Source organism: Taeniopygia guttata, chromosome 9 (assembly GCF_048771995.1).
Source record: "Taeniopygia guttata chromosome 9, bTaeGut7.mat, whole genome shotgun sequence".
NCBI classification, from domain to species: domain Eukaryota; kingdom Metazoa; phylum Chordata; class Aves; order Passeriformes; family Estrildidae; genus Taeniopygia; species Taeniopygia guttata.
In genome coordinates, this window is record NC_133034.1 from 5,762,679 (window position 1) to 5,775,427 (window position 12,749).

The following is a 12,749-nucleotide window of genomic DNA, read 5'->3' on the forward strand; positions in this document are numbered from 1 at the left end:
ACATCATTGTTGGGAATGACAGCACTGGGAGAATCCGCAGCCACAGCCACGGAGCTGCAGCTCCTGCTGCAGGGAGAACTTGGGGTTTGGACTTGGAGCTGCTGGAGAGAGCCCAGAGGAGGCACCAGGGTGAGCATAGGGATGGAGCAGCTCTGCTGGGGGAAAGGCTGGGACAGCTGGGATGGTTCACCTGGAGAAGAGAAGCTTTGGGGTGACCTAATGGTGACTTTCCAGTGCCTGAAGGTGCAAGAAAGATGGAGAGTATTTTCTAGGGCCTGGAGTGCCAGGACAAGAGGGAATGGCTTCAAACTGACAGAGAGTGGGTTTAGACTGAATATTAGAAAGAATTTCTTCCCTGAGAGGGAGGTGAGGCCCTGGCATAGGGTGCCCAGAGCAGCTGTGGCTGCCCCTGGATCCCTGGAAGTTGGACAGGGCTTGGAGCAACCTGGGATAGTGGAAGGTACCCATGGCAGGGGGTGGGACTGGATGAACCTTAACGTCCCTTCCAACCCAAACCATTCCATGATTCTATCATTCCTTGTCTTGAACAGAGACGCAAGTATCACCTTTTCAGCTGAGCTGATGTCTCCTCTAAGTCCTGAAAGCAAAATTACCTCCTTGGGAAATCTTTGTGTCTTTACTGAGGCCAAAGTTCCCTTTTCCAAGCTTTCCTCTGTGGCTCAGCAGGCTATAAAACCATAATTGTGATATCTAAAATTATTTTTTGGACTTGGAGATCCAGAAGGTCACCCTGAGGATGACCCAATGTGTTGGTGACAGCTCATAATGTCTCAGGGCTGTTATGTGAAGGACATAGACCCCTGAGCCACATCCACCGCCAGTGCAAATGGAAAGGGGACACTTGTCCAGGTGCTGACTGGGGACCATCCTGGGGCCACCCACCCCAAACACAACCTCTGCCCCCCATGCCATGCATTGCAGGGAGACCCTTCACCCTCAAGGATGTGAATTTGGGCTCTGAGATCCATCACATGAGGCTGGAGCTGCTGGAAGGAGCAGCACATCTGGAGCACACAGCGCTGGACCAAATCCATCCTGCCTGTCTGTGGGCTGGGAGGAGCAGTTCCATATTTGCTGGGCTGAACTGGGCTTGCTGGTTTGACCAATTGCACAGCTGCAAGGAGGTTTGGATCTCTGGAGTTGCTTGGCTGAGTAAAGCCTGGAAAAAAACAGATCCCAGAGGCTGCAGAACATGGCCCTGTGAGTAAATCCAGTGTTTCCAGCTGCTGTTCCTGGTGAGGGAGGGAAGAGAAACCTCTCCCACCTTTTATTTTGCCTTTATTAACCATAAACTGCAAGGGATGGATTTGGTAGCACTTGTAAAACCAAGGGAGATGAGTCAGGGAGCTCATGAACAGTTGCTGGGGGTTTTGTTTCCATAAATTTGATCGTCCTCTGAAAAATGCATTTCCCGTTCAGACGAGCTAATTAAATCTAGGCTTGTCTAATAAAGCTGAGCCTGCAAAGGCTGGGTGCATTATCTGACAGCTCTGAACAGGTTCTTTCCAAGGCCCTGCAACATCTGGAGTGTGTGAGAGCATGCTGGATTTGCATGGAGTTTGACCAAGGGACAAACTGGAGCTACAAATTGGACTAGGAGATAAGAACTCTCCTGAAATCTATATGCAATTAAAAGCCCAATCGTCCTCTCTATAGTGACAAGGTTATTGCTTTTATAGAGTTGAACAGAGATGAATGAGTCTATGGATTAATGGCACTAAGATTTATGACACTGTGCTTGCCCCAAATGTTATGGGAGAATAGCTTTCCGGGTGAGATATTCCAGCTGAATAAATTTGATAGGATTTTTATTTTCCTTTATTATTTTTTTTCAGCTTTGGGAGAGCTGTGCTGCATTCAGAGCTTGTTAGTGCTGTGGGTTGAATATTTACTGATATTCCCTTGTATATTGATGATTTATAAAAGTATTGCCAGTAACAGGAGCCTATGAAGACAAAGTCATTGGGAAAAACAAAACCCACAAACCCACTGATCTGTGTGATTTCTCCTTCATTTAATTGGCCAGATCTTTATCTTGCTGGCTCTGGGCTTGTTTTACTGTTCCCAGAGACTCCAGAGAGGATAAAGCCAAAGGAGTAACTTCTGGCAGGAGAAATGAGGTGGCAGCAGCTGGTGGAGACCATGGAAAAGCCTCTGTGCTGCGCTGAACTAAAAACTTAAAAAATTAGGAGGGGGCAAATAAAAACCTGTGGGAATTCAAGGAGAGTAGTTTGGAAGGGATGGAGTTACACACCCAAGGCAGGGCAGAGGGATGAGGACTGAGGGAAAACCCTGCCCAGGGAAACCAGGGGTGTGGGACAGGCCCTGCTCCTCCAAATCCCACCAGGATGCAAGGATTGCAACATCCATCACTTACCAAAACTTTGGGAGTGTTTTAAGCCAGGTTGGAGAGGGCTTGGAGCAAGCTTGTTTAGAGGAAGATGTTCTTGGGGGTGGAACAAGATGGGCTTTAAGGTCCCTTCCAACCCAAACCACCCTGGGATTTTCTGGCTTTGAGGCAAAGCCTCTGGGGGTTTAGTGTCCGAGTCCAGAGCATCCCTTTGGCTGCCCTGGATGCCTCGAGACCCTGGCAAAGGGCTCAGGAACCTTTAGAGCAAGTAAAAACCACCTGTGGCTTTGATTTTAGCCCATGGGAGAGGCTCCCAGCCTTATATGAGAAATTACAAGCCAAAAAGGTTTGAGTAGCGTAATACAGGAGTTGACACGGAGTAGAAAAGTAGAATTTAAGGATTTTTTTAGAATGTAATTCAGGGGTACAAGATGGAGGAATCTGGGCACGCCCATGCCTGTTCTTCCTTCTTCTTGTCCTCCATGTCTTGGTGTGATAGTGACACTTTTCTATTGGTCTGGAATAGGGACAACACTGTCCAACGTAGATTTTAGGTATTGGTATGGGAACTGTAAACATGGTACATGTAATTTTGAGTATATAATGTGGGAGATGCCTGGGGCTGGAAGGAGACTGCCATGGCTTCTGTACTAGCTGGACCTCGTCAGGTCAGAAAGAAACTATTATAAGATAATAGTAAGAAATAGGAATAGTAAGAATTATTATAAGATAATAGTAAGAAGAATAAGAAACTATTATAATATAATAGTAAGAAACAATAAACAACCTTGAAAACTCGGCTTCACACATTCCAGACCTTTGCTTCAGCAGCCAGACTAGGGAAAAAAAAGACTTTCACACTGCTGGGGTCTTGCCAAGTTGACCCCAACAGTTGAGCAGCAAGGACAGGGATGTGTTTCCCAGCCTGACCCACCACCCTGCACCACCTGCAAGCCCCAGGCTGGCAGGGCACAGCAGCAGCAGGGATTTGATCCCAGCTTCCCATGGAACACGCTGGCTCAAGATGCCCAATGTGGAGCAAAACCTCATTTTTCACATCTCGACTCCCTCACTGGTCAGAGAGTGAGTGCCTCCTTCCTCTTGGCACAAGGCTCTCAGCTATTTCTGGACTTTCCCAAACTTATAAGTTTCCCCCCACTTTTCCACCACCATTTGGACTTGGTGTTTGAAGCTCACCAAAAGCACCTCAGGCAGGAAAACCGCTGGGAAAACCAACAGAAAAGTGATTCTTGCACATGCTGGCAGCTGAATGAGCAGGCACCTGCCTTGGCACCAGGTTTGCCACGTTGACAAGGCAGAACAGCTCCTGCTTTCTGCCCTTTTCCTGCCTGTTTGCTTCTTGGGGCAGGAATTTGTCTTCCCATTAGTTTTGGATGGTGACAGCACCAGTGCCCAGCCAGGGTTTCCTGTCAGCCCTTCCATGGAACAAATGCTCACTGCCACCTGGAGCTTTCTACAGGTAAAAAGGGTTTTTCTGCTTATTTGTGAACAGTTGTGCAGAAAATATTTTATTTTTTCCCAGAGGAATTAAGTTTGTTCCCCTTGTTCTGCTCAGCCCCACTCGGGTGTGTCCTGCTTTCTAATATAAAAACCCAGCTGGAAATGGGAAATAGGGAGGGGTAAGAGTCTGAACCAGAAGTGGAGTGGGTTGGAAAAGAGAAGAGGAACTGAGCACCAGTTTCCCTGTTACATCTTCCCAAATTTCATACTTTGTGGAGACCAAGATCATAAATTCACTGCTAGAAATGTCCAAAATACAGACAGCATTAGGAAAATTAATTTAATTCACACAGATGTGTTTTTGAAGGGGTCCAGCTGACATTGTCCACAGTGCAAAGAGTCATCCTTGGGGTTGGATTTCCCACTGGTTGCAGAAGGAAAGGAGGGAGGGCACAGCAGCTGGGGCTGGGTTCTCTAGCCAAGTGAGCTCAAGCCAGGTTCCTCCTGCTGCAGAAAATGAGGCTTCTTCCATCACCTTCTGGAGCTTTGGCAGAGAGGAGAGTGAGGAAAGAGGAGAAAGAGGAAAATGAGGAGAAGGAAAGCTCCTGAAGAATCAGGAATCCACACAGGATTGTGTCCAGTGTGGAGAGCTGCCCCCAGCCTGTGGGATGCCACATCTCATGGGAAGGGAATCCCTATGCCCCAGGGATGTTCAGGGAGAGCTGCTGAGGCTCCAGAGCTCCTGACACTATCAGCCCCTGTCACTGCTCAAGTGTGTGATGAAAGGAGGGGAGAAATCACACCTAGGAAAGATTTCTAGGATTTATCCTCCTCGGTGACTGACCAGGCAGGTCCCAAACCTCGGGAGAGCCCCAGCACTGGGGTTTTCCCAAAAGCAGAGCCCAGAGCAGCCCTGGGGTCTGCAGAGTGGCTGCTGCTCGTTCCTGGTCCTGTGGCACCATCCAGTGGCTGCTGGCAGAGCGCTGTTAATAAATCCCTACTTTATTCCTTATTTCCTGTCCCCACCATGTGTCACATCCCCTGATCCACAGGGAAGGGCTCCAGGTCACTGCTGCCAGATTTGGAGAGGCAGATTTGCTGGAGACATCCTAAAAATCAATCCCAAAACTTAGAGCCAAGAGGGGCAAACACCCTCGTTGCATCAGGACAGCACACAGGAGAACATCCCTCTACTTCCATGGCTTGAAAATTGTCCCCAAACTGTGATTTTTATTATGAATTTGCTGATGAATTTATTTCTGATTTTTCCAGACAAAGGCCTGGAATTTCGTTGTCATTGCAATAAGGAAAAATAAATCTTCTCAGTGTTTGTGCCAGGCCTTCCTTGGGTAAAATCTTTGTAATTTTTTTTTTTTTTTTTTTTTTTGGTGTAAGAAGCAATTTAATTCTTACACTACCACCACTGTAATTACACCAGTTTTCCCCATAAATTGAGGTTGTTTTAAATCTTTTTTTAGCAATTCCATTATATCCCTCCAATTATCTCTAGATTTGTTCCAGAGAGCTTTTCCCAAGTTTATTCTCTGGCAGTTACTGTTTTGCTCCCAATTGCATGAATAATGATTTTTTTCCCCCAAAATGGTGAATGGACAAACATTAGGGATAGGACAGATGTGTGCAGCTGGATGAAGGGCCAAGGGCCACATCTGCTGCTCTAAGTTTGAATTCCCTGTGCCAAAACTCTTCCCTGTGGCCCTGCTGATGGACAGGGGCTGGGAAGAAGGTACCACATGCCCTTTCTAGTTATTATTTTAATGTAAATGCTGTCCAAAAGGTGTGGATTACAATCCACCCCTGTGGATTGCCATGGGATACCTGGAGTTTCTTGGCTGGTTTTGGGCCTTGCTGAGCTCACACAGAGGGCAGAGTTTGCCCCACAGGGTGATCTCTGTGCTCTGGCATCCAGGGTTTTTTTCCAGGAGCAGTGTGGATGTGGCTGTGATCCAGTGCCACATTCCCCATGCTCAGGTCCATCACATCCACTGACCACACACACCTGGCTGCTGGCATCTCTAACACTTCCCATTTGTGCCTTGGCTGTGTTCAGTATTGCTTTGCTTGAGCTTAAAACCTATCCCTGAGCTTAAAACCTATCCTTGAACTTAAAACCTCCCCTTGAGCTTAAATCCTACTCCTCTTGCTCCTGGATCAAACAACTCACTCTTCCTCTCCTGCTCTTGAGTTCCTCTTCTTCTCTGCTGCCACCTCCTTCTCAGCCTAAGTTGTTCCTTCTCTGCATTTCTGCACAGTTTCCCCACGTTTTTGTTTTACACCTTTATCACTTTTGTTTCCAAACCCCAAGACGAGTTCTTCATTCCCTTGCCCAAAGTTCTGGGAAGGGAATAAGGAGTGAAAGCACAGTAGGAAATTCCGTGTTTGTCCCCAGTCCCACACAGTGGGTACAAGCTCTCAGGTTGCTTTGGTTTGTTGTTTGAGTCACCCCAAATGGGCAGGGAGTCCCCAGGAAAGCCTTTTTCCAAAGAAACCCTTCTGGGGTGTCACATCACCCACCACCTGAGAACTTCCAGAGGTGTTTGGGCAGCATTTGGAACACCCAGGGCCAGGAGACTGCCTGGAGACCAGGAGGACCTGGTGGGACAAGTCTTGGGTGGGGTTTCTGGCTTTGGGAGTGCCAGGAGGGCTGTGGAGCAGGCTGTGCTCCAAGGAGCAGCTTTGGGGATCAGCAGCTGGTGTCCCCATAAGCTGTGACCCTCCAAGGGACCTGGGGGGCTTTGGGATTTGAGCTGGGAGAGAGTAAGGAAATGTCCATGTCCTGCTAGGCCTGTGGGCCCACATGACATGGGGGTTATGTAGGAAAAGGGGTGAAAAGGGATCTGTAAGCACTGCCAGAGCTGTATTTCCTCCTGCTCAGGTTTGGGGGGCAGTCTGTGTTTTTTTCTGGACACTGCAGGTCAGCCCACATGGGACCAAAATGCAGAGAGTGACTGCAGTGATTGCACCAGCCCAAATGCCCTTTGCTGGGGCATTTCAGGGGATATTTCTGGGGCATTGCCCACTGGGTCAGGGCACAGAATCCCATGGCTGTGGGTACAGGTCTCCCAGTCCTCATGTTTAGAGGACACGATGTCCCCTCACCTGGGATGAGGGAGAGCTGTGGAAGCAAAGCCTCCCTGGGCCTCTTGCACTGCCTGCTCTTCTCATCCCTGCTGGACCAGCTCATCCCTCTGATGCCTCAGGTTTAACTTTTCTATTTTTTAGATTCTGTGCTGCTTTAGTGTGTGGGTCTGGGCTTCACATTCGGGGATGGTGAGCTCTCTTCACAGAGCAGGGAGACAAAACAATTCCTTCTCCAGCTGGGGACCAAGGACAAATGATCCAAATCTCAGGCCCAAGAGCACAAACAACATGGGCTGAAGAGAGAAAAACAAGCAGGATGGGACTTCATAACCTAAAGCAATAACTGGACAATTAACCCAAATAAGCAAATGGACCAGAACTTATAAAAGTGAGAGACCCCGTGACTGGTCATCCACTTTGTGACCATTGTGGGTTCACCTGGTGTGTAGCCCTGGCTGGGCTCTTGTGCTGCCAAGATGTATCCACTGAGGCCTTTTAATAAATCCCTACTTTATTCTTTAGCTCTGTCCAGTCTCTGTTCTAGGTCAGCCTTCACAAGGCACCCCCTCAGGTGGAGGAGAGCAGGGAATTCATCATCCTTGGGCTGCTGCTGATGCCTCACCAGAGCCTGGACTCTCTTGCAGGTCCAAGTGGAAATACTTGTCACAACCTGAGGCAGATGAGCCTGGCATTGTCATCCCCCAGGACAAGGCACAAGCCCTCAGCAGCACCACCCATCTCTCAGAGCATCCTTCGAGCTCCAAGCCCTGTCCAAATCCCAGGGAAGATCCCTGATACCCATCATTTCCCAGCCATACATAGCCCAAGATACAGCCCACGTTTGCTTTAGGGAAGGGCTGCTGAGTGTGGAAACCCAGGGCAAGGGGAATATCCCCCTGTCTGCCCCGGGGTGCCCTGACTCCCAGGAAAACACTGACTTTCACCCTCATTTAAACTAAACTAGAGACCACAAAAGTGTGAAATAGATTGTAGAGACTAGTTTAGTATGCCACATGAGTGAAAAACTTAGATTTTAGGATTTTTAACATATTGTAGATGGGTACAAGATAGAGGATACAAAGTGCTGTCTCCAGTTTCTTTCTTCTTTCTTCTTCTTCCTTCTTCTTCTTAGGTTTGGGTGGTATCTTGTAATTAGGTAAAAATAATCCATATTGCAGGTTTTTAAGGATCAGTTATTGAGTTAGAAAGGGAAATAATCTAAGTGTCACTTCTTAATTGGGTAGTTTAGTTTTTGATTAGACTTAAAAAGACCTTGCAGCACAAGTTTGTTAGCCATTTCTATGCTGTTTTCACGCATGCAAAGTCTAAATGCAGACAGTGTACTGAAGTCATGATAAGGTAACAATAAAACAAGAATCTAAAGACCGAAAAAGTCCTGTGTGTCTACTTTTCCAGACAACAAACTGCTTCAAGAGAGTTTCCCCCTGTCAGGGGAGCCCTCAAGAAGTTGCCCAGCGTAGGACCCACAAACTCTCAGCTGAAGAGTCAGTTTTGGGAATTTTCAGGCTGTGAGGTATGTGCAGCATTTTCCTTTGGGAGCTATTTACAGCTCGAGGGAGTTTTGTGACCAGGAATGTCCTGGGAATGTAAAATATGAGAAGTGAAGGGGGTGGGTGTGGGGGGGTGGGTCTGGCTTTGGGCACCTCTGCTGCCTCCCACACCCCCTCAGCTTTCCCAAATAACCTGCCAGGGAAAGGGGGATGCTCGGGGATGCTCGCAGGAAGGGCTGCTTGATGTGCTGGGCGTGAAGAGGGCTTGGGCGCTGAATGTCCCCTTGAAATCCCCGTGCCAGGGGCTGCCGTGCCCTCACACCCCCTCCTTCCCTCAGGGAGAAGGAGCCCTGGGTAATTTAGCGCAGGAAAGGCTGCTGGAGAGGCAGATTTGCTGGAGAGATCCTGAAATCAGCCTCGGAGGTGGGAGCAGGGAAGTGAATTGTCTGTGTGACATTATGGTTCTGCCTCCACCATCCCACCTGCCTCTCAGAGGGGGATTTTTCCAGATGGGTGGGTTTTTACTGCTGTTTTGGGTTGCTCCCTCAACTAAAAAATAAGAAAACCACAAAAAAAAAAAAACCCCACACTTTGGAGCAGTTATTGCATCCCTGGAGCAGTTCAGGGCTGGTGGCACTGGAAGGACAGATGTGCCCTTTTAACCCACAGGCTCTCCAGCTCTTCCTCCAGCACATCCTCCAAGATGGGATAGCACTGCTCCAGGATGGAGCAGCACTGCTCCTGGATGGGGTGACACTGCTCCAGGATGGGTGATACTGCTCCAGGATGGGTGACGCTGCTCCTGGATAGGGTGACGCTGCTTCTGGATGGGGCAGCACTGCTCCTAGATAAGGTGACACTGCTCCAGGATGGGGTAGCACTGCTCCAGGATGGGGTGGCACTGCCCCAGGATGAGATAGTACTGCTCCAGGATGGGTGACACTGCTCCAGGATGGGGTGGCACTGCTCCTAGATAAGGTGACACTGCTCTAGCATGGGGTAGCACTGTTCCAGGATGGGGTGGCACTGCTCCAGGATGGGTGACACTGCTCTAGGATGGGGCAGCACTGCTCCTGGATAGGGTGACACTGCTCCAGGATGGGTGACACTGCTCCTGGATGGGTGACATTGCTCCAGGATGGGGCAGCACTGCTCCTAGATAAGGTGACACTGCTCTAGGATGGGGTAGCACTGCTCCAGGATGGGGTAGCACTGTTCCAGGATGGGGTAGCACTGCTCCTGGATGGGGTGGCACTGCTCCAGGATGGGGTGACACTGCTCCAGGATGGGTGACACTGGTCCTGCATGGGGTGGCACTGCTCCTGGGGGGTTTGGGTTCCTCTGCAGGGCTTTCAGCATCTTCCCTGTTGGTCCTCCCCAAGGTGGGTGCTGGTACCAGGGCAGGGAGGACTGGGCAGGGGCTGGGGGGACCATCTCCCCCTTGGGTGGGTCCCAGCAGTCCCAGACAAGGAACCGTTTGCTCTCACAGCCTACATCCCTCACAAAGGAGCAACTTTCTCCCCTAATTGGATTAATTCCTGCCCACAGCTTTCCCAAAATCCCAGCCAGTGCCCAGCAGCTGCCTGGGGCAGCTTTCCCAGGGAAGCACTGGCCATGGAGCTGCCCAGCCAAGGGCACCAGGGCATTCATGCCTCCTGTGCCCCCAGCAGCTTTGCCCAGCACCCATCCCCATCCACAACTCCCCGAGCCTGATGCCAGCTTCATCCTGGTGCTCTGGGGACAGGGATGGGCCCAGCTCCAGCACCACCTGATGGACCTTCCCCACTTTGGTCAGCTCCTGGGTCCCTGCAGGGAGAAAAGGCCTGTGAGGGTCAGAAAGGAGCTGAGGCCCCAGCATGGAAGCAAGTCCTGCTCCACACCTGCTTTTCCTATATGGAAGCAGGGACACAACTGTCCTTAGGGGATGGCACCAGGCCTTGGAGAACAACCCCTGAGCTCAAGGCCACTGGCTGGAGGATGTCAAAGGGGTCACAATGCCCCCCTTGGGCATTGCCAGCAGCCAACCCTGTAGTAGGACTGTTTTTATTTTCTGCCTGCCTTAGGGAGCAGAAATCCCCCATTTCCTTCTCCTGGACTGCAATGGAGGATCCACAGCAGGCCCAGAGGCACAGAGCTCCTTGTTTGTATGCAGATAACAATTAGCATAGTTTGAAGGAGGCAAGGTCATCCCTTTGCTGTGAAACTTGCTGGAAATCTCATGGAAATCTCATTCCTTTGGGATCTGGCTGCGATGCCAAGGGACAATTTTGGTTTGTGAGCTGTGCTGACAGTGGAAGGACTGGAAGTGTCCAGCCCATGGCTCATGTGAGGGGAACACAGCCAGCTCCCTGCAGGGCTCCATGGCTGTAAGAGAGGGAGACAGAGGAGAGACTGTGCTCTGAAGGGATGGAAGTTATGAAAAATGTATCTGTATCCAAATTGATTCACTTCAAAATGCCATCATTACCTTCAGTTTTGCTTGCTGAGAGCAGCTGGATCTGTACAGAAACAGACTGGGCATCACAGATCATTATTTGGTAAATTTTGGCAATTTTTCTTTTCTCTGCAGAACATTATTATGAAATGCATTCAAAACCAGAGCAGAAAAGAGCAAATTGAGCACGGAGATTCCCCAAGAGCAGCGCTCCTCCATCTGACCATGCCTGAGAGGGGCCAGCTGAGGGCTTTTCCTTCCCACAACATAATCACCTGCCATCAGGTGCCATCCTGTCACATCCCATGTGTCACTCAGATCTGATGACAAGGAAAAGATGCTCACTATTGGAATTTAAAGCATTGCTCTGATGGGTGACACCCCGGTGTGTAACTCATGCTGATGATATTCATGTAATACTTTGTGTTTAATGAGAGCCAAATAGAGTAAAACATCACAGGATGGGCTTGAAATGGGGCTTGAAATGAGGCTTAGTCTAAATGCAGCAAATATTTTAAGGCTGCTTAGAGTTAAACATCTGCTTAAACACTCTTAATCAGCCAAGGACTTTTTTTTTTTTCCCCATTATCATTATTATTATTTCACTTGTCTTTTTTTCCTGAGTGTTCATGGCCTAGGGCTGTTGCCCAGGATGGGAGCTGAGGTAAAAAAGGAATGAGAAGATGTGAACTTGGCAAAATGGGTTTGCAGCCACCTCTTCCCCTCACCAGCCAGGGAAGCTCCCTGGATTTTTATTCACCATTGGGATGTCTTCCAAAGGGCAGAAGATGTGCCACCAGGTACAGAGTCTGAAGGTGACAATTTTGGGTCTTCTCATGGCCATGATAGGACACAACTTCAGTCATTTCTGGTGTTAATTCCCTCGATAATTTTATCATGGAATCCCAGAATGGTTTGGGTTGAAGAGGACCTTAAAGCCCATCCAGTTCCAGCTCCTGCCTTGGGCAGGGACACCTCCCACTATCCAAGGGTGCTCCAAGCCCTGTCCAACCTTGTGGGTTTTTTATGGCCATGGCCACAGTCTCATCCATGATCAGAGAGTAGATTTAGGTGGGATATTGGGAAGGAATTCCTCCCTGTGAGGGTGGTGAGGCCTGGTACAGGCTGCCCAGAGAAGCTGTGGCTGCCCCTGGATCCCTGGAAGTGTTCCAGGCCAGGCTGGACAGGGCTTGGAGCAACCTGGGATAGTGGGAGGTGTCCTGAGCTGAGAGCAGACATCCACAAAGCAGATGCTCCCAGAGTTGCCTGGATATGGGTCCATCTCTATCCACAGGCATGCCCTGGAGGGCACAGGAGGGGTGAGGACACGGGAAAAACATTCCTTTCTGTCATGCTCCTGCTCCAACAATCACCACACTAAGCTTGGCAGCACCTGGCCTTACACTGGAGTGACTTTGGGGGAACACAGGGCAAGGAGGAGCCCCTTGCCCGAACACAGGAGCACACACCCCCTGTGTGCAGAGGGCTCCCTTCTCCTGCTGAATCCCAAATTCTGAGCTGCAGCCAGCTCAGCGCTGCTGTGTTTGCAGGAGATAGCATTGTGCACATGACAAACATTGGATGACGGAGACAGATCCCCACCTTTCTGCTCCCGAGTTAAAACCAGCTGTTCAGAGAGACTCGGTAGAGATCTGCAAGCTGGGCTTCTCCTTAGGGAATTGGGTGGATTGGCATTCTCCTGGGAAAGAGAGTATCTGGAAGGGGATTGCTCATTGGGAACCCTGTTGGGATTAAATGGGATTTTTGCCCAGCTGGACATGGGTGACCACCTCACATCTGTTGAAATCCATTTATTTAAGAAGGATTCGGGAACCTGGAGGACCATCCCTATCCCTCCTTGGTGTCTCAGCAT